The sequence below is a fragment of the Triturus cristatus genome, chromosome 6, assembly GCF_964204655.1.
Source record: "Triturus cristatus chromosome 6, aTriCri1.1, whole genome shotgun sequence".
In the NCBI taxonomy this organism is placed as follows: Eukaryota; Metazoa; Chordata; class Amphibia; order Caudata; family Salamandridae; genus Triturus; species Triturus cristatus.
The window spans coordinates 773,612,914-773,639,812 of NC_140589.1; the positions used below are offsets into that span (position 1 = coordinate 773,612,914).

At 41.1% G+C, this 26,899-nt stretch overlaps 1 protein-coding gene across 4 annotated transcripts in view; it reads right to left on the bottom strand.

Moving 5' to 3' along the window:
* LOC146817852 (amine sulfotransferase-like) overlaps nt 1-26,899 on the bottom strand; it is a 388,273-nt gene that overhangs the window by 212,632 nt on the left and 148,742 nt on the right. Inside the window, exon 3 of one of the 4 annotated variants that reach the window (XM_085611333.1) lies at nt 1,029-1,119. The exons of 2 other annotated variants lie outside the window; for them this stretch is intronic. The gene's annotated coding sequence lies outside the window, so the exon portion shown is untranslated. Of the gene's footprint in view, nt 1-1,028; nt 1,245-26,899 lie in introns of all 4 variants that reach the window. One more of the 4 variants, XM_085611334.1, reaches the window with a different exon arrangement.

Consider the following 26,899-nt stretch of genomic DNA (forward strand, 5'->3'; position numbering starts at 1 on the left):
CCTGTTGTGCGCATGGGCGCGTGAGCGTGTCTTTTTTACGCGCATGCGTACTTTTGCCGTAAGCGTACCGTAAGCGTACGGTAGGTCATGTAATCATGAAACACAACTTTTGATTGGTTGAAACTACTTTCAGTTCTAGAACTCTCCTACACCACACCCATTCCCCTCATTTCTGCTTGTGATCCCTTAGGAGAAGGAGCTGGGTTGTCTTTGTGATACGATGGCAGAACAGCAGAGCTCTTCTGAGAGTGAGGCTAGCAGCACTACCTTGAGGCAGAGAGCGAGGAAACAAAAGACCTCTTATGTATGGGATTATTTTACTTTTCCAGAAGGCCAGCAAAAGGTAAATGCACCCTTAGTGACTTGTAAGCTGTGTAAGCGTGTACTTTCAAGAGGTAATCCTGACAGGAAGTATTCCTTTGGGAATCATACCATGATGAGACACCTTAAGGATGTACACAGAAGGACACATGCTCGACTTACTGGAGGTAACCCTTCAGTAAGTCAACCAAGCACATCCACAGCAGCTCAGCCTGGACCATCATCTGCAGGGCCGAGTCCTTCTTCTGCAGGTCAGGTGAGCCCTTCATCTGTGGGGGGAGCATCTCCTTTTTCTGGCCCTCTGGAAATTAACCCTCGGTTTCTGAGGGTTGATATACGGTGCGCCACTTGTCATGATCTAATTTGTCATAGGGAGACCAGTGTTTCCCTAGTGAACAACAAAATAGATCAGCACACTTGTCGTAGAGACTAATATTCCCAATCTTTCTTTCCTCTGTCCCTGCATGAACACAACGGCTCTTTTAAGAGCCAACCTTATCTTTCATCTTTTTTTTATATATGTTTTTAAAAACTTTTGTTATTTTTTTTTTTTACCGTACGCATACGGTGCGCGTAATTTTTTTTTTTTTTAAAAAACACTAAAAATCAATTATCACATTACAAGGTCCTTGAGAGACTACAATTAAAAACTGAAAATGTGATTGTAGATAAGTAGAAAAAAAGGAACCATGATATTATTGACTTACCATACCCACTCAAAAAAAAATGTATTCATTTGTTTTTTTTAAAAAATTGCTTTAAAAATGGTTCTAGCTTTCGAAAATTTTCTATATCAATCTGAAAAAAAAGAAAAAAGTATTAATATTTTTTAAAACATTTTATAATACAGTACACATATTTACATATTTATCAAAAAATATTTTTGCCTTATTTTTGCTGTTTTCAGAATATATTGCATTTCACTATAAATTGTGGAAGCAATTGCATTCATCATTTAACAGCGGGCAAAAAAAAAATAACAATCTCAAAGATTGTATTAAAAAAGCCCAGAATCTCTTTTTACTTAAACTTAACATTATAGAAATGCATAATATTCTAAAAAAATATCATCTAATATCAATACTTATTTCTTTAAAATACCGTCTGATACTTTTGTTTCAGAAGTATATTCACAATATTATATCTCAAATAACTCCCCAATACATCTGATTCCATTTCCTTTAGGCCAAATAGTAATTTTAAAATTCTTTTTTGATTAAATTTCCAATGGTAATCCAATAAAATTCTAAGGTTTAATTTGTACAGATCTCACCGATTCTCTGTAACATTTTGGTTCCCGAAAGATTTATTAATAATTTATTAAGTCCACAATAGAATTGGTTACTTTTCCGCATGGCCAAATAGTAATTTAAAAAATCTTTTTTGAAAAAATTTCCAATGGCACTCCAATAACATTCCAAAATTTAAATTGTGCAGATGTTACTGATTTTCTCTAAATTTTTGGTTTTCGAAAGTTTGATTGAAAATTAAAAAAGTCCACATTACAATTGGTTATCTTTCCATTAGGCCAAATGATAATTTAAAAAATCTTTTTTTTTGAAAATTCCAATGGTAATCCAATAAAATGGTAAAATTGTTTTGTCCAGATCTTGCCAAGTCTCTCTAAAATTTAGGTTTCAGGAAGATTAGATAGGAATTTGTTAAATCAAAAGGCAAACGTTGCTTAAAAACCAATTGGGAATCATTACACAGTATCCAGCCTTTTTTACATTTAAGATAAACTGTGTAATGTCCAGAAGTAACAGTAGGTCCTTCATGGAAAATTATTGCAACAGTTACAAAAGTTTTTCCTGAAATTGATAATTGCTGTCCTGTAAACTTCTTTATTAAAGTATCCAATTTTGAACCATCAGCTCTACATCGTTGCATCATTAAAATTACATACTGTCCGTATTCCTTTAAAATTAACGTTGAAAACATGTCAGATTTACACTCACCGCATTGCATGCTATGATTAGCATCTTTAACTAATTTAGCAAAAGTGACTGTTTTACTCTCTGGCAATGTCAAATAAATAAACCTTTCATTATCAACATTAGAGCCACATATATTATAACAGTTTTCACAACTATGTTCCCATTTATAAGAGAGACCAAATAAATTATCAATAGCAACTTCTTCTTCTTCCAGTACCTGAAGAAAATACATCAAAAATTCTTGTGCGTCTTGCTGTTCATTTTGAGAAAACTGTGTTCGTCCTGAACATACATCTAAAAGTTTTCTAATTTCAGTAGCACTTTCTATTTTAGTTTTATCAATACTCAGCTTTTCAAAAAGGAGACTCAGCTCAGAACAGAATCTTTTTCCCTGATTTACTATTATCTGCTCTTGCAAACTTTCCAGATAAAATGCAACATTCAGCACTACATTAGCGTAGCAGTTGACACCAGAGCTATTTTCAAAATGACATCCTACAACCTGTTCTTCTTTTTCCTTACTCTTTTTGCTTGCAATTACATCACTCCTCTTTTTTTTCCTCCTCTCTACATCTTCATTACAGATATTCTCATTTCTCCTTTTACGAGAAACTACACGTTTCTCCAACACAGGATACTGACCTAAATGAGGAGCATAGCTTCTTCTTAATCTATTATACTCCTTTACACAATTTGTATCAGCACTAACTTTTGAGTCATCAAAGTCTATCATGAATAAACCTGATAATGTTTTCACTCGTGACAAAGCAACATATGCCATACCTTCTTTGAACACAGTTGAACCAATGTTCACAAATGCACAATCTACAGTCAATCCTTGAGACTTGTGAATAGTTACAGCATATGCTAGCGAAAACGGAAACTGCTTCCTACGTACATATAAGTCTTTCACAAGCATGAAACGAACTGTACAACAACAAATGTCTTTAACTTCTTCTATCTGATCACATTTTATTTTTAAACATTTAATTCCATCTTTTTTCTGATAATTAATAAAACCCACAACTCTTCCCATAGCTCCTTTAACTAAACCTTTTTCAACATCCAAATTTCTCCTTAAAAATACTCTACAGTTCATGCAAACATATAGATTTTTTTCTAATCCAGCTGTTTTGGAAATGTTCTTCTCTAGTGAATCCAATTTATTTTTCAGTGTGCCTGTTAATGTGATAGTAATTCTTCCATCCTCAATTTTGTCCACGGCTTCCAATTTCCTGATCTCTTCCTTTTCCAATTTCAAAAGCTCCTCATTGAATATTGAGCATTCACGTAGAGTTGGCATTAAGCAGATGACACTTTTGTTTTCTGCAATGTTCTTGTATATCTTCTCAGCAACTATTTCTTCCTTTGGAAATAAATTATGTAGCAGCCGACTCTGTAATGCTTTTTTGCCAACTTCAGTGAGTAGTCCAATTCTGATATCTTTCAGAATACTTCCATATTCTTCATCGCTTGCTTGCCTCATTTTAGTAGTAAGTTCCTTGTACTCAAAGAAGGACCAAATATTTGTATTTCCGATGCTTCCCAATGACTTCTTCGTGTCTTCATGTGTGACAGTATTAAACACTGGTTGTCCTTTAACTGGAGTAAGTTGCAAAAGATCTCCAAAAACTATGACGTGTTTTCCACCAAATAACATGTCATAGTCTGTCTTCAGAATTTGCTGCATTCTTAAATGCACAAAGGCAAGCATTAAGTTTGAAACCATGCTCACCTCATCAATAATGAGAACTTGCATCTTCTTCAATACTCTTGAAACTTCCAAGGATGCTTCTCCAGTTAGCTTGTTGTATTGTATTTTGTTCTCATGCTCCACTGGTAACATTAGCAAACGATGTAAAGTGATTCCTTTTATGTTATATGCTGCTAACCCAGTTGGAGCAGTAACCACACAAGACAAAGTAGAATCCGTTTTTTGCTGTAGGTAGCTTCTGATGACTTTTATTAAGAAACTTTTTCCAGTTCCAGCTTGTCCGCTTACATACATCCTGATTGGATGAAATGATGTGCATGAGCACTCTTTTTTTTCATGTAGAAATCCGTGATCAATTTTGTTTCTGATCTCTTCATAAATTTGTTGCTGCTCTTCATTCAGTTGTCTTTCCAAATTTTGTAAGTCTATAAATTCTTCTTGAGCTTGATTCATAGCCGTTTCCACTTCATTCATGGCTATTGATGCTTCATTTTCAACGATTGGTTGTCCTAGGGGATCTTGACTGAGTGTTCCTGAACTTTGGCTGTCCTGAGAACTGTCTCTAGCTATTTCTGCTGCAATTGTAGTTTCCTGTTCAATTTCTTCATTTAACATTTGCAGATAACTTGAGAATGTACTGCATTGTATGCTGTCTTTGCAAGCATTAAAAGAATCTTCATAGCTTTGAAATTCTCCCAGTTGTTCATCCTCTGTACGCCATGGTTTAAACAGCTGTAAAAGAGCCAAGTAGTAAAATTCCTTCTTGTCAGTAGTGTCGCAACTCAGCTTCCTGTGATTTATCAAACTTCCTTTTGTTTGCTTCACCAAACATCCTTCCTCACCAATGACTTTATATTTTCCATTGTTGATGTCTTCTGTGGCTTTCCGTGAATAAATGTAGTTCTGCAGCACTTCATAGAGAGACATGTTCTCCAGATGATAACTTCTCTTGGGATAATATGTGTCCAACATGTTTGATTTCAAAATATCTGTACTTTCTGGGTCATTCTCGGCCAAATATTCAATTTCTCCAACAGATTTCAGTACCCGATTTCTCATTGCTGCAAGGCCTAAACTTGCCCAAATTATTCTTCTTGATTTTGAGTAGAGACTTGCAGAAGATAACCTATCTGAACATTCGTAGGATCCAATTTCTCGATGCGATAACATCTTCAAACTGAAACTGTACAGCTTCTTACTGACAGTCTTCTCGTGAGAAATCTCTTCTCACATTTCCTTCAATTCTGTTTTTTCTGATTTCGTAATGTAAGACGTTACATATCGAGCAACAGCAATGGAATTGTCAGCTACATACTGTATATCCATGTTAGCGTTCCACATGGATAAAATGACTGGGTTGTAGTCATTTATATTTTTTGATTCTTCTTTTCTTTTAAGGTTGTAGGTATTCTTAGGTGATTTTCTTGTGATAGTATGTCTCACAGCTGACAAAAAACTGTTTACTCTTCCATTTGAAAGAACAGGTCCAGGAAATCCAAATCGACATTTAGTGTAGTATTTATCTTTGCTCTTGTATTTCCGTCGACAGTATTTTCCACACCGATGACTTTGGAAACGTAAAACTTGCTCCTTTAACTTTTTCTCTTCTGTGCTTTTTGGTATAGCACATGTTGCATATTCTTCAATGTAAGATAACACTGCTTCATCAGTATCTGTTCCAAACTTTGGGGCATCCTTGATCCACAACAGCATATGAATATGAGGAGCACCTCTTGCCTGGTACTCTTTTCTCCAAAAGAAATCCACTACTTCTCCTAGAGGTGGATTTTTTTTATTGCAGATGAAGGACATCATAGCCTCAAATCTATGATTGAAATATCTGCAAACATTAACCAGATCCAATGAGCACAGTTCTCCTGCTGTCTTGTATTCGATGTTTTTAATGTTTGAATTTGCCTCTCGTAGAAAATCCAGTAAATCATCCCAAGCGTACTCGGCACAGCTTAGGGTAACGAACCATGTTGGAGTTCCTAAATTCCGTAACATGCATTTTAATTCACCATGGCGTCGGTACCAATATTCATTTGTCCCACGCTGACAAGCCATCAGATTGATCAGTTGTGTTTCCAAATGATCATCTCGGTGCTGCACTTTCTCCTTAAAATCCTTAGCAGACACATTTTGTAAATGTACTCCACTTTTTAAAATGTGATTTACTGCATAAGACAGTGCAGACAAATCGCTTTCAAATAAAAGATGGAACAAATAAGGAATACTTTGTCGAAATCTGGGATCTTCAGCATATAGTCTTGTAGTCCGATACTCAGAAGCTGGAATCTGTTCCGGACGTTCATCGTATCGTCCTCCTTTTCCTTTAGGAAACAGCTGGGGAAAACATCGAGCTTCCAAGCTCTCCTCCCATACACTCACGGGAGGTCCTTTTGCTTTCTTCATCTGAAAGAGATCAATATTGTCTCCCATAACTTCCTTTGAATGAAGAGGATGTATGCTAAAATGTTCATAAATTTCTTCTTCCTTTGACTAGTCCACTTTTTCAATTTGTCCAGTTGGTGTTTCTGTGTCTTCTTGTAAATCTTCTTCTTCTTCTTCTTCTATATAAATTGATTCATACCATTTGTTATTCCTTTTCAAATACAAATTTGCTCTTTGTACTTTCCGCACATCTACCAGCTCCTGCCAAATCTTCTTATTCTTTGTAGGTACACCATTAACCAGAATAATTAATGGTTCAGTTTCCAAAGTATCCGCATCAATAGTTTCCATATTTTTTTTCAAATCCAAGGGCAAATACACCACTCTACCTTTTAAACCTCTCAGTAAATCTGAAGGAGGTAATTTACCAGTTTTGGGCTCCATACGTACTATGGTCTGGAACGGATGAACACATTGAATGAGTATAGACTCATATGTATTTAATTCAGAAAGTTCAGCAGGAATAGCATCCAATTCTAAATTATTATGTACAGCTCTGGTTGGCATTCTATTTTCCTCTAACTTGTTGTAACAGTATTTACAAATACGCTGATCTTCACCCAATTCAAAACAATTTTCAAGAAATATATATGTGGCAAAATCCTTCCATTTATAATTATCTTCATTTTCACTCTTTCTGTAGAGATCAACATTCCTAGTTTGTTTTCTATAATGAGTTCTGCGGCAACAAATACAAGTAAAATTTGGTCTTTCATTAGAGATTATTGCAAATTTTGTTATGTGATCATTAAATGTCTTACTTACAGAGGGTTCTACATTCTCTTCCACTTCTTCCTCATTTACTGTGTCCTTCTCTGCACTGTTTTGTTCATGACCAAAGTAACAAAACTGAATTTCATCAACAACCTTCTCTACATCTGATATCGTTCCTCGGAACAGAGCCCTATTCAATTCATTTAACTTTATTGCTGGACTTTTAGCAAAATACAACCGTCTCACAAACTTTCTCATTTCAGTATGATGAACAGCCAGCATCCTAAAATGATGGAAAACACTATTACACACTTTTCTAGATAGACAAGCCAGAGAATGACCCTGCAAACCAGTATTCTCTCTCACTCTGCATGGATCCAGACTTTGAAGCACCTTAATCTTCTGTTTTATACTTTTTTTACTATATTCTCTTAGAAACTCACAAAATTTATCAATAGATTCCTGACGCACAGTGCAAATACTACTACAATTCCAAGTGTACACTGGGGCTTTAGGACGTCTCCCCATAGCCTCATCCGCCATCACTTGTACCTCATCTCTTGGAACCATTATCTCCTTCTCCATTATGCAACCATTTTTCACTTCGTGTGGGTATCTTCAATTGCGGAGCAAGTTCGATTGGAATATGTGTGGCCAGCTAGGGTCACGAAGATAACCCCGCTGCTCGCTGCAGATCCGTGTGCCACAACTGAGGCACGAGACACGGAACAACGTACCTTTTCGCAGGGGCATCACTACAGCAACGAACTCGGAAGGGGACAGCCGGCGACCCGATGGGCAAGAATCACTAAGGGGTTGATGGTAATGGCACCCACTATGGACCTTCATTATTACTCTGGACCACATCTACCAGGGTGCTTTGCAACAAACACGCCCACTGGGGCGGGATTAAGACCTGCTCATCACCTGTGCAAAATCAATGGCCATGCTTCCACTCTCCCGACCAACACCATGCCATGAAGAAGAGATTGACTCTCGAAACGCGTAGGCAAGTGGTGTAACATTGCGCTGTGAGGTCCTCCCTGAGTCCGCTGCTGCCTCCCGAATAAAGAAGGTTGAAACATAGCGTTGTGTGGGTATCTTCAATTGCGGAGCAAGTTCGATTGGAATATGTGTGGCCAGCTAGGGTCACGAAGATAACCCCGCTGCTCGCTGCAGATCCGTGTGCCACAACTGAGGCACGAGACACGGAACAACGTACCTTTTCGCAGGGGCATCACTACAGCAACGAACTCGGAAGGGGACAGCCGGCGACCCGATGGGCAAGAATCACTAAGGGGTTGATGGTAATGGCACCCACTATGGACCTTCATTATTACTCTGGACCACATCTACCAGGGTGCTTTGCAACAAACACGCCCACTGGGGCGGGATTAAGACCTGCTCATCACCTGTGCAAAATCAATGGCCATGCTTCCACTCTCCCGACCAACACCATGCCATGAAGAAGAGATTGACTCTCGAAACGCGTACGCAAGTGGTGTAACATTGCGCTGTGAGGTCCTCCCTGAGTCCGCTGCTGCCTCCCGAATAAAGAAGGTTGAAACATAGCGTTGTGTGGGTATCTTCAATTGCGGAGCAAGTTCGATTGGAATATGTGTGGCCAGCTAGGGTCACGAAGATAACCCCGCTGCTCGCTGCAGATCCGTGTGCCACAACTGAGGCACGAGACACGGAACAACGTACCTTTTCGCAGGGGCATCACTACAGCAACGAACTCGGAAGGGGACAGCCGGCGACCCGATGGGCAAGAATCACTAAGGGGTTGATGGTAATGGCACCCACTATGGACCTTCATTATTACTCTGGACCACATCTACCAGGGTGCTTTGCAACAAACACGCCCACTGGGGCGGGATTAAGACCTGCTCATCACCTGTGCAAAATCAATGGCCATGCTTCCACTCTCCCGACCAACACCATGCCATGAAGAAGAGATTGACTCTCGAAACGCGTAGGCAAGTGGTGTAACATTGCGCTGTGAGGTCCTCCCTGAGTCCGCTGCTGCCTCCCGAATAAAGAAGGTTGAAACATAGCGTTGTGTGGGTATCTTCAATTGCGGAGCAAGTTCGATTGGAATATATATATATATATATATATATATATATTCACTTAAAAAACCATAGGTTTCACACATGTTATAGTTAGCTGGACATTTCACTCGTGAAAAACCAATGAAATTCCCCCGTTATAGTTAGTGCAGGCAACTATAAATCACGCGACCGCAATCCTCTGCTGATGATATTACATCACTGTATTTAGTCACTTATTCACCCATGTCTTCTTCCATGAATCTTTAGCTATACATATATTACAAATATTTATTTTTCAGAAAGACACATATGTCATCAGCAGAGGATTGCGCTCGCGTGAGTTATAGTTGCCTGCACTAACTATAATGGGGGAATTTCATTGGTTTTTCACGAGTGAAATGTCCAGCTAACTATAACATGTGTGAAACCTATGGTTTTTTAGGTGAATTTACAAGGTTTTTAAAATGCTAATTCCTAACTATAACGTGTGTGAAACCTATGGTTTTTTCAGTGAATTTGTACGGTTTTTTAAATGCTAAGTTATTAATATATATATATATTTTTTTAAAATTTTACTGTGCGCGCCGATGAGTTCTTTCCGGACGACGAAAAAGTCGCAAGTTATTCAAACTCGGGGTAGCCAGTTATCTATCTGACACCTACTGGGAAAACATCATGCAAAATCCGGCGGCTGTGGCGAAGGACATGGGGCCATTGGAGTGGCAATACAATGAATTGGACATGAGTCTAACAGAACATCAGAGCCACCCCATTGGCCTGGTATCAACCAATGGCAGAAGTGGACACAGTATAACTGTTCAATCACGCACTGTGTACCATGGACAAGCTTCACAGCATTGAGAAGGCGATGAACGCCGAAACGCGTCTGCTGTTAATAAATAAAGCCAGAAATGATCCTGCGAGTGCTCCAATGCGTGTTCAAGTTGCTGTGCAGCAAATGTGAGGTCCCACCCTCACCATAAGGAGTAAGCACCCGCCCTGTGTTCGGAGTTTGAGGTGGGAGTGGTGTTGGTGATATTAGTCGAACTCCCGAACCGCCGCCGATGAGTTCTTTCCGGCCGACGAAAAAGTCGCAAGTTATTCAAACTTGGGGTAGCCAGTTATCTATCTGACACCTACTGGGAAAACATCATGCAAAATCCGGCGGCTGTGGCGAAGGACATGGGGCCATTGGAGTGGCAATACAATGAATTGGACATGAGTCTAACGGAACATCAGAGCCACCCCATTGGCCTGGTATCAACCAATGGCAGAAGTGGACACAGTATAACTGTTCAATCACGCACTGTGTACCATGGACAAGCTTCACAGCATTGAGAAGGCGATGAACGCCGAAACGCGTCTGCTGTTAATAAATAAAGCCAGAAATGATCCTGCGAGTGCTCCAATGCGTGTTCAAGTTGCTGTGCAGCAAACATGAGGTCCCACCCTCACCATAAGGAGTAAGCACCCGCCCTGTGTTCGGAGTTTGAGGTAGGAGTGGTGTTGGTGATATATATATATATATATATATATATATATATATATATATATATATATATATATTCACTTAAAAAACCATAGGTTTCACACATGTTATAGTTAGCTGGACATTTCACTCGTGAAAAACCAATGAAATTCCCCCGTTATAGTTAGTGCAGGCAACTATAACTCATGCGACCGCAATCCTCTGCTGATGATATTACATCACTGTATTTAGTCACTTATTCACCCATGTCTTCTTCCATTAATCTTTAGCTATACATATATTATAAATATTTATTTTTCAGAAAGACACATATGTCATCAGCAGAGGATTGCGGTCGCGTGAGTTATAGTTGCCTGCACTAACTATAACGGGGGAATTTCATTGGTTTTTCACGAGTGAAATGTCCAGCTAACTATAACATGTGTGAAACCTATGGTTTTTTAGGTGAATTTGCAAGGTTTTTAAAATGCTAATTCCTAACTATAACGTGTGTGAAACCTATGGTTTTTCAGTGAATTTGTACGGTTTTTTAAATGCTAAGTTATTAATATATATATATATTTTTTTTAAATTTTACTGTGCGCGCACGGTGCGCTTTGTGCACCGTGCACGCGCGGTGGGCACACGGTGTGCTTCGCGCACTGCGCGCCCACTTTACGCAGTTCGGACTGTGCACGCACGGAGCACAACGTTCCTGGAATTTTTTCCGTTTCCACCGTGCGCGCACGTTGCACGCACTCCGCGATTTTTTACGAAAAAAATTAAAACTCTTTTTGGACCCTTGGGGGTCCTTCTGGGACCCCCTGACAAATGCTAGGGGGTCAGGAAGTGTCCAGCCTGCCCCCTTTTCACGTTCTCAACCTTTGTTTTTCACCCCCTCAGAGTGCGAGAGACAAAATGGCGGCCGACACTTCCTGGTTTCGACCATTTCGAATGTTTACTAAGATCTAACAACCAATCAGAATTGCACTCGCGCACGGCAGGGTGCGCGCACCCAGCGCGCACGGTGCACATGTATAGATATATATATGCTTTTAAATGCTATTTTCTCAGGAAATACTGAACAGATTTACACCAGACCTGCAAAAGGCACTTCTTTGACCTTATGGCTACCTCTCTTCCAAATTTCACGTAATTCTGTTCAGCCGTTCGGGCTGTAGCTGCGACTAAAGTCCCTATGGAAAAGTCCATGGGGAAAACGTGTTTTGGGACCCCCCTTTTTTCTCGGCCCCCGCTTGACGAATCCCCCTGAGACTTTCAGGGAAGGAGCGGAGCGGAGCGCCCCATTAGTTTTGAAAATTTCGCGAGGATTCGTCAACCGGCGCCAAAGTTATTCAAAATAGAATTTTGAGATTTCCTATGGAAACTCGGTCCTAACTATAACTATCTACTGGCGACCGCCAGTAGATAATATATATATATAGCAATATATATATATATGATATATATATATATATATATATATATATATATATATATATATATATTACCTACTGGCGTTGCCAGTAGGTAGTTATAGTTAGGACCAAGTTTCCATAGGAAGAGCATTTATTGTTTTGCTGATAACCTTGGCGTTGTTTGATGAATCTTCATGAAATTTTCCAAACTAATTATTTGTTCATATCAGCTCCTATGTTGAAAGTTTGGGGGTGATTCATCAAGGGGGGGCCAAGAAAAAAGGGGTCCCAAAACGTGTTTTCTCCATGTTAATTTCCATAGGAAACTTCAGACAAGGCTACAGGTCGAACGGGTGAACGGAATTACCCCACATTTGGCAGGGAGAAGGGTCTTGATCTAGAAAGCACGCTTTTGGTTATTTGGTGTAAATCTGTTCAGTAGTTTTGGAGAAATATCAAAATTTACAGATACCGATATTTGGGAATTCTGCCTTCTGATTGGCTGAGGCGTTACGAGCACAAGCTTGCTGCTTATTGGCTGCAAGCGGTGCGAGCGGTTGCAACTAGGAAGTGTCGGCAGCCATTTTGTGATTCTGTTGAAGCGAGTAAGGGGGAAAAAGGGCAAAAAGAGTAGGAAAGAGGAGAGTAGGAGCGCTGTTAGGTCTGTGGGGTGGCTAGGGTTTGCTACACAGGGAGTGTGAAGCGATGTATTCACCCCTACCAGTGTGAAAGTGCTGTTTTGCCCAGAGTGAGATGGTGCTGAGGTGAGGTGCTGGTACACTTGGGGATGAAACCGTGATCTGATTGCTGTAAACTGATGTGTTCTGGGCGCTGTAGCATACTGGCAGCTGTAGCATAGCTGTGCAGGTGGTGTTAGTATGGGTTTAGACTTTAGCACTTTGAGCTCTGTGGGGTGGTTAGGGTGTGCTATACAGGGAGTGTGAAGCAAAGTATTCACCCCTAGCAGTGTGAAAGTGCTGTTTTGCCCAGAGTGAGATGGTGCTGAGGTGAGGTGCCAGTACACTCGGGATGAAACCATGAGCTGATTGCTGTAAACTGATGTGCTCTGGGCACTGTAGCATACTGGCCGCTGTAGCATAGCTGTGCAAGTGGTGTTAGTATGGGTTTAGACTATAGCGGGAGTGGGAAGCAAACTACTCACCCCTACCGGTCTGAAGACTCGAATTGAGTGTTTTAGCAAGCAGGAATAAAGAAATAATCATGAAGAATATAATGCAGAATGTTGCAATGCCACAGAAGACAAAAGGTGAAATCAGGTGTGTTTAAGAAAGTGGCTGTGTGGGATAAAGCCATGGAGTCTGCAAGTTATATAAAAAGTGTCTTTATGTAAGTGCCATAAATGGAACCACTGGTGCCAGAGCTAAGGCATCCAGCTGAGGCAAACCACTTCTGCTGTATTCAAACCTAACCTCCTGCATCAGTCAATTCCACATTACATGTTACAGTTCCATGTGACATAAACAATACCTATTAGACATGAATGACTGTAAATTGTAGAATGAAAATAAAGGTAGGATACGATTACCACACTGTGCCAACCAGTTCCTAAACAATGCCGTGTTTTTTTATCTTGATCGCCAGCTCGTGAGCAGAGGTTGAGGATGAGCTAATTTGTGTGAAAGGGCTTCGTGGAGAACAGGCAGGCAGAGAGACGTGTGTACAAAGAATAGATATGGTTTCTAAATGGATGTCGGGTTTAGGCTAATTTAGCAAGTAAATAGCGTATTTGCATAGGCCATACATCATCCATCCCTGGTTAGTGCGGAGACGTAAGGGACAATAATGAAAACAGAGTTCAAATGCCTAAGCATACTTAGAAAGTTATTATATGAAAATAGTTCAATTGAAGTGTATTCAAAAATGTAATAGGAAAAAGTAAAAAAAGTTGGAAAATCAATCCAAGAATAAAGTGAGTTTCTTACAAGTCTTGGAGATTGCAGTCCGGAAGTTCTTCAGCGGCTTGAGATGAGTAATGTTCCAAGAGGCGATTGTTGCCATCGTGTGAGAAAAGTGAAGCGATCCAATTCATATCCTCGAATGGACAGCAATGTTCCTCGAATGTTGGAGCGGCAATTTGAATTGGCAGGCAATCTGCGATGTGGTCAAAGGTCACACGTTGCAGGAGATCTTTCGCGGCTGCGCAGAAATCCCATTCCGCCAGGATACCTTTTTGCGTTGCATCTGCCATTGCTCCACTGCCCGAACAATCAAGTTCATGGTTTTCAAGATACTCCATTACCTGCTGGATATCAGGAGCGTTTGCTGGGATGTTGGCAAGGCATAGATCCCTTCGCCAGTCGATTGGGCAAGTTTTGCAATAAAAAGATGGTTGCACGTAGATTGTATATGTGTAAATAAATGTCATGTTGTAGCTGGCTCCGATAATAGATAGAGGCAGGCAGCCGAAAAGTTGTTCCACTTTTTCACGGTATTGAAGTAGCTTCGCGTTGAGGCGTATTCTGTCAGACATACTTGTTACCACAGGGAGCGCAGCCATTTTTAACAAGCTAAAATAGTAGTAGGTTGGCCGCAAACAGAGCGAGAATTATGGGCACTGTTGCTGTTCTTCCAGAGATGATCGAATGAATGAAATCTGGTATTAGACTAAAAACAGTTTGAAAGCCTGTGAGAAGGCTGAAGGAGACAGTGTTAAAAAAGTGTGCCAGATCATAAATGTCAGGTGTGTTGAAAATTGTGCAACAATTCACAAAGTGTAATGGGAGGTTCGTATTTAAAAGGGAGTGTATTTTACTTGAAGTTCGTGCTATCTGCAGTCGATAAATTACTTTTGCAGAAGTGAGGGACACTTCTGTTTGAAACAAAAGCGCTTTCAGTTTGCTCCGTTTAATAAAACCTGTTTTCAAAGTAGGTATTGAAGGCCAAGTTGAACTTTGGGAGTTACTTTGTGTGGGTGGGAATAGAGATTGCCAGAGGAAGTTATCCGGTTTGAAACAGTAAGGACATACGGTATGCCAGCTCACATTGCGTAGCAGTCCATGTTATTAAGAACCAGATAACTGCTGTTAGAAAGCTGTGTGAATGTTGGTCTGATTGTGGGAGTTGGCCTGAATGCGGGGAGAGATGGGAGCAAAGTATGTGCGAAGGTGGCAAGTGATTCTCGATTATAAAAGTATACAATGCAAAGTGTTGAGGGGATGTGCCGGACAGACTTGAGTATGCAGAGCACAGACATGTACATGTCAACATACACTGATGGTCTATTGAGTGAAGTGGACAGTGGAGGCAACCATGATAGTACAGTCAGTAGGGAAGATTACAAAAACATAGCGCATACGTGCCCCCTCCCCCCAAATCTTTAGAGTAGTGAGCTGGCTCGGCGTACGCAAGGCTAGCGTAGGGGTATTAATAAAAGGCATGTTTCTCTGGGTGTGGTTCTTCTGGAATAGCGAACATGTCTGTCAGGTCTGCGCAGCTTACACCGCCACGAGGCTGACGCTGTGAGCGAAGGTGGCTGCGGGAATAATGCTCTCAGCCTGCTGCTACCCAGAAACCGTCATGGTCGCTGCGACGCACATATGCCCCACAGTTCATCTTTCGACACCGTCGTATGTGAAAGAGGGCCCACCATGTGCCGGCAGAAGCTCCTGGGCCGAGGTCTGCAATCTGGGAAGGCTCCTGAGATCAATGCTGGCTACCGCGACACAGGCAGACAGCGCCCAGCCTGAGGCCCAGCACCGTGGAGTGCTCTGTATAATACTAACACAGTAGTCCAACAGGGGAGACGAGACAGCAGTACTTCCGCACAGGACGCCAAGAAAACAGAGGCCATAAGGTGGCGCGCATTGAGGGAGAATTTTAACGGACTACCGCCGCCCAGCTGAACAACACAAATCAAGTAAATTAACCCCGTAAATCAAGCCAAATAATATTTCGAAATCCTACATAAGACGTATGAGGATATACAACGCTTAAAAACGAAACTTAATAAGAAGATACGAAGTATAGTTTAAAGCAAACGGAGCATAGTGACACAGGTCCGAGTATAATAGACGAGGATCTGAGCCTATAATCTGTCTTGAAAAAGATGGCCTTATAAGAAAAACCATCGAAACGCGTCGACGCAATTGAAAACACAATCCGAGGGACAACCGTGGCCTTTTTTGTAGATATAATTGTGTCTGATATATCACAAACTGCGGATATACATTTATGACCCAATAGGATGTGTAACATATGACAAAGTGCATTGTCTTCTGTTGTTTTCTGTTATGCGGGCTCATAACAGGTTGTTATGTGTACATGAATTGATAATTCTTTAGTAGTGTGAACAATGTGTTTTAATGTGTCTTGTGAAATGTATTATTGATTTTAATGAAATACATGTATGTTTTTTTATATAATAAATGTGACAAACATTTGGTCATAGTTCAATATAATTGTTTGTTATTTGGTATCAGTATTGTACCATTGTGTCTTAACAGAGGGATTGTTACTATATAAAGTGTGATTAGTACCCCATTCCCTTTAACCGGACAAGGGGTCACTCTCTTATTGATATACACGTCCAACAGGTACCAACAGTGGAACGGGGTCTTGATCCCAGAATGGACGATGTTAGAAATGCATCTCAGAGTGCAGATGAAGGTACTCCCTTCGACCAGGTGTAACCAACTCTAGGTCCCAACAGTGGAACGGTGTCTTGATCCCAGAATGGACGATGTCTGATATTACCTGCTGCTTGTTTTTCACAGAACTCCCTCCGTTGAGGTGCATCAGACTCTGTGCTTCCGTAGCTAATTGCTGCACATGATCATTGGGGTTGGGTGACTGTAGTCTCTGAAGTACACCGTGGTACAGCAGGTCCGAAGAGTGAAACGGGGTCTTGATCCCACAATGTACGATGTTAGAACTGCATCTGAGAGTGGAGATGAAGGTACTCCCTTAGAACAGGTGCAACCAACTCTACGTCCCAACAGTGGAATGGTGTCTTGACCCCAAAATGAACGATGTACGATATTACGTGCTGCTTGGTTTTCACAGAACTCTCTCCGTTGAGGTGCATCAGACTCTGTGCTTCCATAGCTAAGTGCTGCACATGATTATTGGGGTTGGGTGACTGCAGTCGGTGGAGTACACCATGGTACAGCAGGTCTGAGCAGTGGAACGGGGTATTGATCCCACAATGGACGATGTTAGAACTGTATGTGAGAGTGGAGATGAAGGTACTTCCTTCGACCAGGTGCAACCAACTCTAGGTCCCAACAGTGGAACGGTGTCTTGATCCCAAAATGGACGATGTACAATATTACGTGCTGCTTAGTTTTCACAGAACTCCCTCCGTTGAGGTGCATCAGACTCTGTGCTTCCGTAGCTAAGTGCTGCACAGGATAATTGGGCTTGGATGACTGCAGTGGGTGGAGTACACCGTGGTACAGCAGGTCGGAACAGTGAAACGGGGTCTTGATTCTGTGATTGAGGATGTCAGAAGTTAAAGTTTGTGATGATTTGTGTGTACCCCCTCCGATCAGGTGCAACCAACTGCGTGCTTCCGAATCCAACGGCACGTGGCTGTGAGGCGTTAATGACCACTGCCTCTGGCCTACACTGCGGTCAGCAGGGCTCACAATTCAGATCGAGTGGTGATTGTTTAATTACAGAATCCCGTAGGCAACTAACTACAATGTCTATTGAAATATACACAAAAGCCTTTTAGCATACTTGCTTGAAGAAGTTTTTTAAAATGACTTATAGGTGTAGTACAATGACGAAATTCTTCTTGGTAGTGGTAAAGAACACTGAATAACAGTGTACACAGTGGACAGCAGGGATCGCAATTCGAATTGTTTTGATTTATTTATTGCAGAGTTTTGTGTAATTTATGTTGTTGTATTCTGTGAAGAGGAAGTGAGAAAAAGTATTCATGGAAGATTGCTCACTACTGCCTTCAATTTACACTGCAGACAGCAGTGTTCACAATCCAGATCGAGTCGCTATTGTAGATGACGCAGTCCTGTAGGCAAAAGACATTGCTCCAGTGCGCTGTGTCCGTACCACGCATACGTATCATCACAGGGTCTGCACATGGTTTTTGTTGCTTCGCATACGGCACACTGGGTAGCTCAAGTCAACGCCACGTAGCTGTGGGCCCTTGCTGACCGCTCTCTGGCCTACACTGCAGACAGCAGTGTTTACAATTCTGATCGAGTCGCTATTGCAGATGATGTAGTGTTGTAGGCAACAGATATTACTCCTAGTACGGCCCACCCGCAGCATGCATCATCGCTGGCTGTGCACATGCTGAATGCTTTTGATGTGGCTCTCTAAGTGCACTAGACCTGATGGACCCTTAAATAATACAATCTTTTTGTGTATTATTTCAGATCTACTGCCTGTATCTCAGTATACCACAAGTTATGGTTCTTTTACAATAGAATCTTTTCTGTATTATTTCACATCTAGTGTCCCTACCTTACTGCAGCACAAACTATTGACCCTTTTATTATTGAATCTCTGTGTGTGTTCCAATGATTACTGTTGTAGTTGATGCTAGCAGCAACCATTCCCTGAGGGCTGGTTTACACTCACCCCACACGCATCCAGCATAGACGTCACTGGATATGTTACCCTGGTAATAAAAAGGAGTCGAGCGCACGTGCCCGTACCCACTTCCACTATCTATCTGTGTCCGTGTGTTCATTATCTATGCATGATACTGCCCCTGGGCCGTACCACATTACATTGTGCTGTGGACAGCGTATGCAACCATGTTACCTCTGGCAGAGGGGAAAAGTTCTGTTATGTAGCTTTTAGATGCATGGCTATCACAGGTGGAAGGCTACTTTACAGAGCATGAATATTGATGAAGATGATGGTTGCATGTGTGTAGTGTCAGATATGTGTACATAGCCAAAGGTTTTCAAAAAAGCTCTCTAAGCAGAAGAGGAGTCTCTCATCAAACGCTGTAGAGAGAATGACTAAAATGGGTGGGGTCCTCCAACTGTTACAATGGGAAATGTTATGAACCAATCAAATGCTTTTCTTTAAGGTCACATGGCAATCGCGCACTGAGCACGTAAGGAGGCCGCACCCGACGCGATTTTGAGAAAATAATACCATAATATAAGTTTAGTATAGTTAGAAATATATAAATGTTTAAAATAGTTTAGATTATCGCATGTTCTCATATACACTTTAAACTTATTTAGATATAGTTTTGAGACAAACAAAATGATGGAATGGCGTTCCCGGGGCCACATCATACGTTTATAACATAACACAGGGCCTGTCAGCATGCGCTCATCACATACGCAACGTGCAGCGGGCGTGACCCCATATGTACATGACGTAAGGCGCAGCTTGGTACTGCATACATGTCGCATACCAAAGTAGCAGCTGGCGCGACCACATACGTATATGATGTTACACAGACGTGGTGCCACAAACCCGTCGGATACGAAATGCGCATCCCATACAAGTTTAGCAATATGGCAGATAGGATTTGCATGCTGATGGAGCTTGGTACACTACCGGTACGGGACTTCAGTTTTCTAAAAAAGCAAACAAAAAAAAAACGATATACATACTTTTTTTTGAAGATATAAAACATTACATATTTATCAAATAAAAAAAAAAGGATAATAGACTTCCAAAATATTACAAACAATATAGGTTTTATAAATATTAATGTATGACATTAACATTTAAAAACCTTTGAAATTCACTGAAAAAACCATAGGTTTTACAGACGTTATAGTTAGGAATTAGCATTTAAAAAACCTTAGAAATTCACTGAAAAAAACATAGGTTTTAGGGACGTTATAGTTAGTTGGACATTTGACTCATATTAAACCAGAGAAATTTGCCCATTATAGTTAGTTGAGCTAACGATAACTCGCGTGCCCGCCATGCACTTGTGATGACGTCACATATTACATCACTCATGACATGGTCAGTGACATCACTGATGACATCACTGATGACATCTCAAATGACATCAATGATGACATCATCCACCTAATAATCGGATGCACATACTGATGGCCTAATATAAACTTTGATACATGCACTCTAAAATACCAACTACTATTTTTGAAACAATACACACAACAATGCCAGATACTACATACCACCCACTATTTCCTAGGTCTACACTTCCATCCACTCACTTATACATACAGCTACTCATCAATACAGTGCTATAATATGCACTCATACACCTATACATACAGTCACAGTTCGCCATTCATCCATAGAGTTACTCACACACCTAGTCAGTCATGCAAAGAATCAATCACATACCCATTTACTCATGTATACAGTTATTCACATCAACTGCGTTATTTATACACACACCACATCACCTATTTATGCAGATACTAAGACATAATTACTGTCTTATACAATCATTGATACAAGCAAACACTCTTTTATACACCCACACTTCAAATAACTTACTCTCACGTATAGTCATTTATATACTCCAACACTCACACATACTGCCTTAAAACATATGTAGTTACTCACACATATACCAGTGAGACATTCATTCACTCACCAACACACCCATACACACAGTAACTCACCCATACAGCCCTTCCCAGATATACTTTTGAATCCATACAACCAGTGAATCATCTACTCAGACATGTATGCACAGAGTCACACACACCCCCACCCACCCACACAGACACTCAGGCACTCATACAGATACTCAGACAACAAATCAATAACCCATATAGACACTCATGTAGCTACTCACCAACCCATGCAGCCGCTTATCCACCAACTGAGACACTAAGACAGACTTTCACACAGTTTAGTCACAAACCCATATATTTAGTAACACATGTTCAATCACACACTTATACAGTCAGTCACGCACCTACTAAATATTCCATTCAGGGACTTGTAAATTCACTCTTTCTTCAATACACCTTGGCATAGATATATATGAAAAATATTTCAACATTACAGAAACACACATTCACTGGTTGATGTCATCAGTGATGTCATCAATGATGGCATTTGAAATGTCATCAGTGATGTCATGAGTGATGTCACTGACCATGTCATGAGTGATGTAATATGTGACGTCATCACCATTGCATTGCGGGCGCGCGAGTTATAGTTAGCTGAACTAACTGTAACAGGCGAATTTCTCTGGTTTTATATGAGTCAAATGTCCAACTAACTATAACGTCCCTGAAACCTATGGTTTTTTAGTGAATTTCTATGTTTTTTTAAATGCTAACTCCTAACTATAACGTCTGTAAAACCTATGGTTTTTTCAGTGAATATATATATATATATATATATATATATATATATATATATCTATATATATATATATATATATATATATATATATATATATATATATATATATATATATATATATATATTCCAATCGAGAAACTTCCAAAATTGAAGAAGCCACTCACGGCGTGTCACCCATCATCATTTATTGGCAAGACAGCATTTCCAAAACAACTTCACAGACACAGTTCGGTCTGCCATATATCCTTACGCGTTTCTGGCGTTCTTCCGCCCTTGATCACAGGAAATGGCTCACGAGCAGTTACAGCGGCAGAAGTGTTTTGCACTCATGGTGATCTTTTTAAATCCTGCCCGGTGGGCGTAGCTGCGAAGTGCATTGTGGTTATTAAGTTTGTATGCATTAATGCCTTAGTGGCTGCCGTTGCTTAGACCCCTTCACATAATTCAAAGTTCCATATTGGGTTACTGCATACTCATGATGTTGTTTTACATGCTGTATTTTGTCTTGCCAACATACTCGCCATTTCATAAGTGCCGTATTCATGACAGCGCCAGCCCTGCACTTCCGCAGGGGGGCATCTTCGCGACCTGGAAGGGCCGCTACATAATCCAATCAAGAAACTTCCATAATTAAAGATGCCACTCACGGCGTGTCACCCATCATTTATTGACAAGACAGCATTTCCAAAACAACTTCACGGACACAGTTCGGTCTGCCAGATATCCTTACGCGTTTTGGGCGTTCTTCCGCCCTTAATCACAGGAAATGGTTCACGAGGAGTCACAGCAGCAGAATTGCTTTGCACTCATGGTGATCTTTTTAAATCCCGCCCTGTGGGCGTAGCTGCTCAGTGCATTGTGGTTATGAAAGTTTTTATGCATTCATGCCTTAGTGGCTGCCGTTGCATAGTCCCCTTCACATAATTCAAAGTTCCACTTTGGGTTACTGCATACTCACGATGTTGTTTTACATGCTGTATTTTGTCTTGCCAACATACACGCCATTCCATAAGCGCCGTATTCGTGACAGCGCCACACCTGCACTTCCTCAGGGGGGCATCTTCGTGAACTGGAAGAACCGCTACATATTCCAATCGAGAAACTTCCAAAATTGAAGAAGCCACTCACGGCGTGTCCCACAGGCCTGTGGGCGTAGCTGCTCAGTGCATTGTGGTTAATAACGTTTTTATGCATTCATGCCTTAGTGGGTGCCGTTGCTTAGTCCCCTTCACATAATTCAAAGTTCCACATTGGGTTACTGCATACTCACGATGTTGTTTTACATCCTGTATTTTGTCTTGCCAACATACACGCCATTCCATCAGCACCGTAATCGTGACAACGCCAGACTTGCACTTCCGCAGGGGGGCATCTTCGTGACCTGGAAGAACAGCTACATATTCCAGTCGAGAAACTTCCAAAATTGAAGAAGCCACTCATGGCGTGTCCCACAGGGCGGGATTTAAAAAGGTCACCATGAGTGCAAAGCACTTCTGCCGCTGTAACTCCTCGTGAACCATTTCCTGTGAACAAGGACGAAAGAACGCCTGAAATGCGTAAGGATATAAGGCAGACCGAACTGTGTCTGTGAAGTTGTTTCGGAAATGCTGTCTTGCTAATAAATGATGGGTAACACGCCGTGAGTGGCTTCTTCAATTTTGGAAGTTTCTCAATTGGAATTTGCTACACAGTAATCAATAGGATATGTATAAAAACAAATAGAGTTATATACGTCCATTAGATAATAAGTCTGTTTTCCTAAAAATCAGTTATGTTTAAAAATCTCATTGTAATAAATAAGATTAAAAACAATAAATATCGCTGATTTTCTAAAATAAGAAAGGAAACGAAAAAAGACAACGTCCAGGTATAAATACCTAAGGCAGGTTTGTATCGAAATAAAAAACCATTATACTAGTGCTTCAGCAAATCTGCTAAGATGTATTTGACTGTGATTGCCAACAAACACTCCGCTGATTGCATGTAAAATAGTGCAAGTGCGAACATGAATAAAGTGCTAAGTGCTTAAACCTTTACCATAATTTGATACTAAAATGTGTGTACCTAAAACCCGATGTGTAAATAAATAGATAAAATATGAGGTGCGGCTTGGGGAAGGACAGTGGAAGAACATAATATTCTGTAGTATACTGTTCTCTTCTCTTTGTTCCCTTTAGTCTGGTTGGAAAAGACATCGAATTGCCCTGTAATAGTGTTTATATTGATGTTTTTTTGACGTGTTGTGACGAATGGGAAATGTGGCAGAAAGTTATAGACAAGTATATAAGTCTTCTGTTTGGTTGAGACCATTCGGATACTTAGTATCTAAATTCAAAATATATCTGGTCTCAAGTTGTCTAAGGGCTCTGACACGGTCACCACCTCTCTTTTTGTATGGAATGCTGTCTATTATGAAATATTTCAAAAGAGTGGGATATGACTTGTGTTGGTCTTCAAAATGTCTTGCAACCGGATATGTCTGATCGAGATTCTTGATTGCTCTTATGTGCTGAAGCACCCTCTTGTGTCCCTGAAGGATAGTGCTTCCTACATATCTGAGTCCACAGGGGCACTCCAGCACATAGATGGCATGATCCTTTTTGTAAGTTAGGTTCTTAGTTATCGGGATTTCTTCGTTTTTGAATGGTGTTTTGAATGCAATAGAGTTAATGCCCTGTTGGCATGCTTTACAAGATTTGCATCTGTAGAATCCCTTTCGTTGACTAAGCCAAGTACCCTGGGTTACACTCTCTAAATCATTTTTGACCAAAGAATCGCGCATAGATGGAGCTCTGCGAAATGTAATAGCAGCCTTTTTAGGGAGTAAATGACCAATAATTGGATCTCCCAATATTATTGGCCAGTTTCTGTTAACTAAATTCATCAGGAATCTTCCCTGTTTGCTAAAACTGAAGATGAATCTGAATGTGTCTTCCATCTGTTTTGGTTTATCTTTGATTTTGAGAAGGGTTACTCTGTCTAGATCATTGTTTTTTTTAATAGCAGTTTCAATACATTTTAGAGAGTATCCTCTAGCTAGAAATCTGCTGTTGCTGGCTGTCTGAGCTTGTTTGAGAACTTTAGGGTTGCTACATATGCGTTTAAGGTGCAGCATCTCTCCAAAAGGTATACTCTGTAGCGGAAATTTTACTGATAAAAAACCAATGAAATTCCCCCGTTATAGTTAGTGCAGGCAACTATAACTCACGCGACCGCAATCTTCTGCTGATGACATATGTGTCTTTATGAAAAAAAAATATTTGTAATATATGTATAGCTAAAAATGTATGGAAGAAGACATGGGCAAATAAGTGTCTAAATACAGTATTAGCATCAGCAGAGGATTGCGGTCGCGTGAGTTATAGTTGCCTGCACTAACTATAACGGGGGAATTTCATTGGTTTTTTATCAGTAAAATTTCCGCTAACTATAACATGTGTGAAACCTATGGTTTTTTCAGTGAATATATATATGTATATATATATATATATATATACACAAAATTGTGTCATGATGTATGGCATATGGCATTTTGCCGGTGGTTGTTTATACTTAATATACAGATATAATATTTGTGGGTTTTTTTATAAGCATTTTTATATTACATGACTGTGCCTTTGTTCATATATTTATATTTTATGCAAAATTATATTTGATTGAGGCACGGTATTTCTTTTGATATATAAATTTGCATAATGCCACGTGTATTCTCATGCGAATTCCAGTGGCATTGTTCTCACCAAATGTCAGTATCAAGAGGGCACCTTCTCACAGGCCTAGATCCAAACTCTGCAAATAGGACTCATTCTCTGTCTCACTCAGTGTGGGCAGCCTTTGCTCCAGGAAAGATCATCAATGGAAGGGCGTCTGGTTTAGCACAGCCTTCTACAGACTGTGAACAGAGTCACTGAGGGCCGCTTGCTCTTGGCTTTAGGTATGAGATTGCGGTTTCCACCTCTTACAAAAGCAGGTAAAGATTTACAAAAATCTGACATAAAGCAGCGCAGCACCCAGACTTACTGCACTGCATTGCCTGACAGGGATCAGAGCAGGAAAGCGCCATATCTGCGAAGATATGGCACTATCCTGTTCTTTACCTTGCGCTGGGACACAAACCCCTCCCAGGGGTGACCACCCCTTTCCCCTTTTCCCCCATTGGTTTCAAAACACACTGCTTCCCTTCCCCCAATAATCATCTTCTTGACAACATGATTTGGTGCATAGAATGCCGCAGTTCATTAACATGGTTTGTACATCTCAGAAACTTACGTTTGTTCATTCTTAAACATTATGTTACTTTAACAGCCTACATTGTCCTCTAGCATTTGTTGCTGTTCCCCTTTTAATGACAGCACTGTCCTTGTTTGAGGGGCTCCTTTAAGCAAGATCCCTGTGCTCACGGTTCCAGGCTTCCTTTGCTACCGATTTAGTGGGCATCCGTTAGGACCTGCCCGGGCTTCAAGTGCCAGTCCGCTTGCTCTGCACCCTTGCTGGCCACTCACCTGCTCCTCAGTGCCCCTGTCGTGTGGCATCCCAAGGATCCTGTGGAGCATCTCATGTACACTGAATCTGTGTACTGTCACTCTCTCACTCAGTGCCACTGCTGTGAGGCATCCTAAGGACACTTGTGTGAGAAGCTTGTCTACCTAACGTAACAGTTTTTTTCATGGTATTTTCTTGGGTTTCTACCGCCCTCGACTTTACCCTCCCCCTTACTATGCTGCTGAGACACCTGCTTCCTTTTGGTGTGGGTGGGTGGGTCACCCATTCTTCTGGAGGGGTTCCTATGCTAAGAGGTGGTTTGCTTCCCCCTTATGAACCCCTTGGTGGCTAGCCCCCCTCCTCTCTGAATGGGTGGCTAGTGGCACTTTGTGGGGCGACCAATCTGGGGCGCCCCCACTTTCGCAGGATATACTGGCGGAGGGCTCCCGTCCCATGCGGCGTTTACCAAGAGCCCCTACGGAGTCCGGCTTCACCTACGGCCCGTGTTTCAACCCCTCCCAAGGGCGACTCTCCCTATCCCATTTCGCCCATTGGTTCCAAAACACACTGCTTCCCTTTCCCCAACAATCATCTTCTTGACAACATGATATGGTGCATAGAAAGGCCGCAGTTTATTAACATGGTTTGTACATCTCACAACTTACGTTTGGTCATTCATAAACATCATGTTACTTTAACAGCGTGAATTGTCCTCTAGCATTTGTTGCTGTTCCCCTTTTAATGACAGCACTGTCCTTGTTTGAGGTGCCCCTTTAGGCAAGATCCCTGTGCTCATGGTTCCAGGCTTCCCTTGCTACCAATTTAGTGGGCCCGGGCTGCAAGTGCCGTTCCGCTTGCTCTGCACCCTTGCTGGCCACTCGCCTGCTCCTCAGTGCCCCTGCCGTGTGGCATCCCAAGGACCCTGTGGAGCATCTCATCTACTCTGAATCTGTGTGCTGTCACTCGCTCACTCAGTGCCCCTGCCATGAGGCATCCCCAGGACACTTGTGTGAGCAGCTCGTCTCCCTAATGCAACTATTTTCTTTAGGGTATTTTCTTGGGTTTCTACCATCACACTG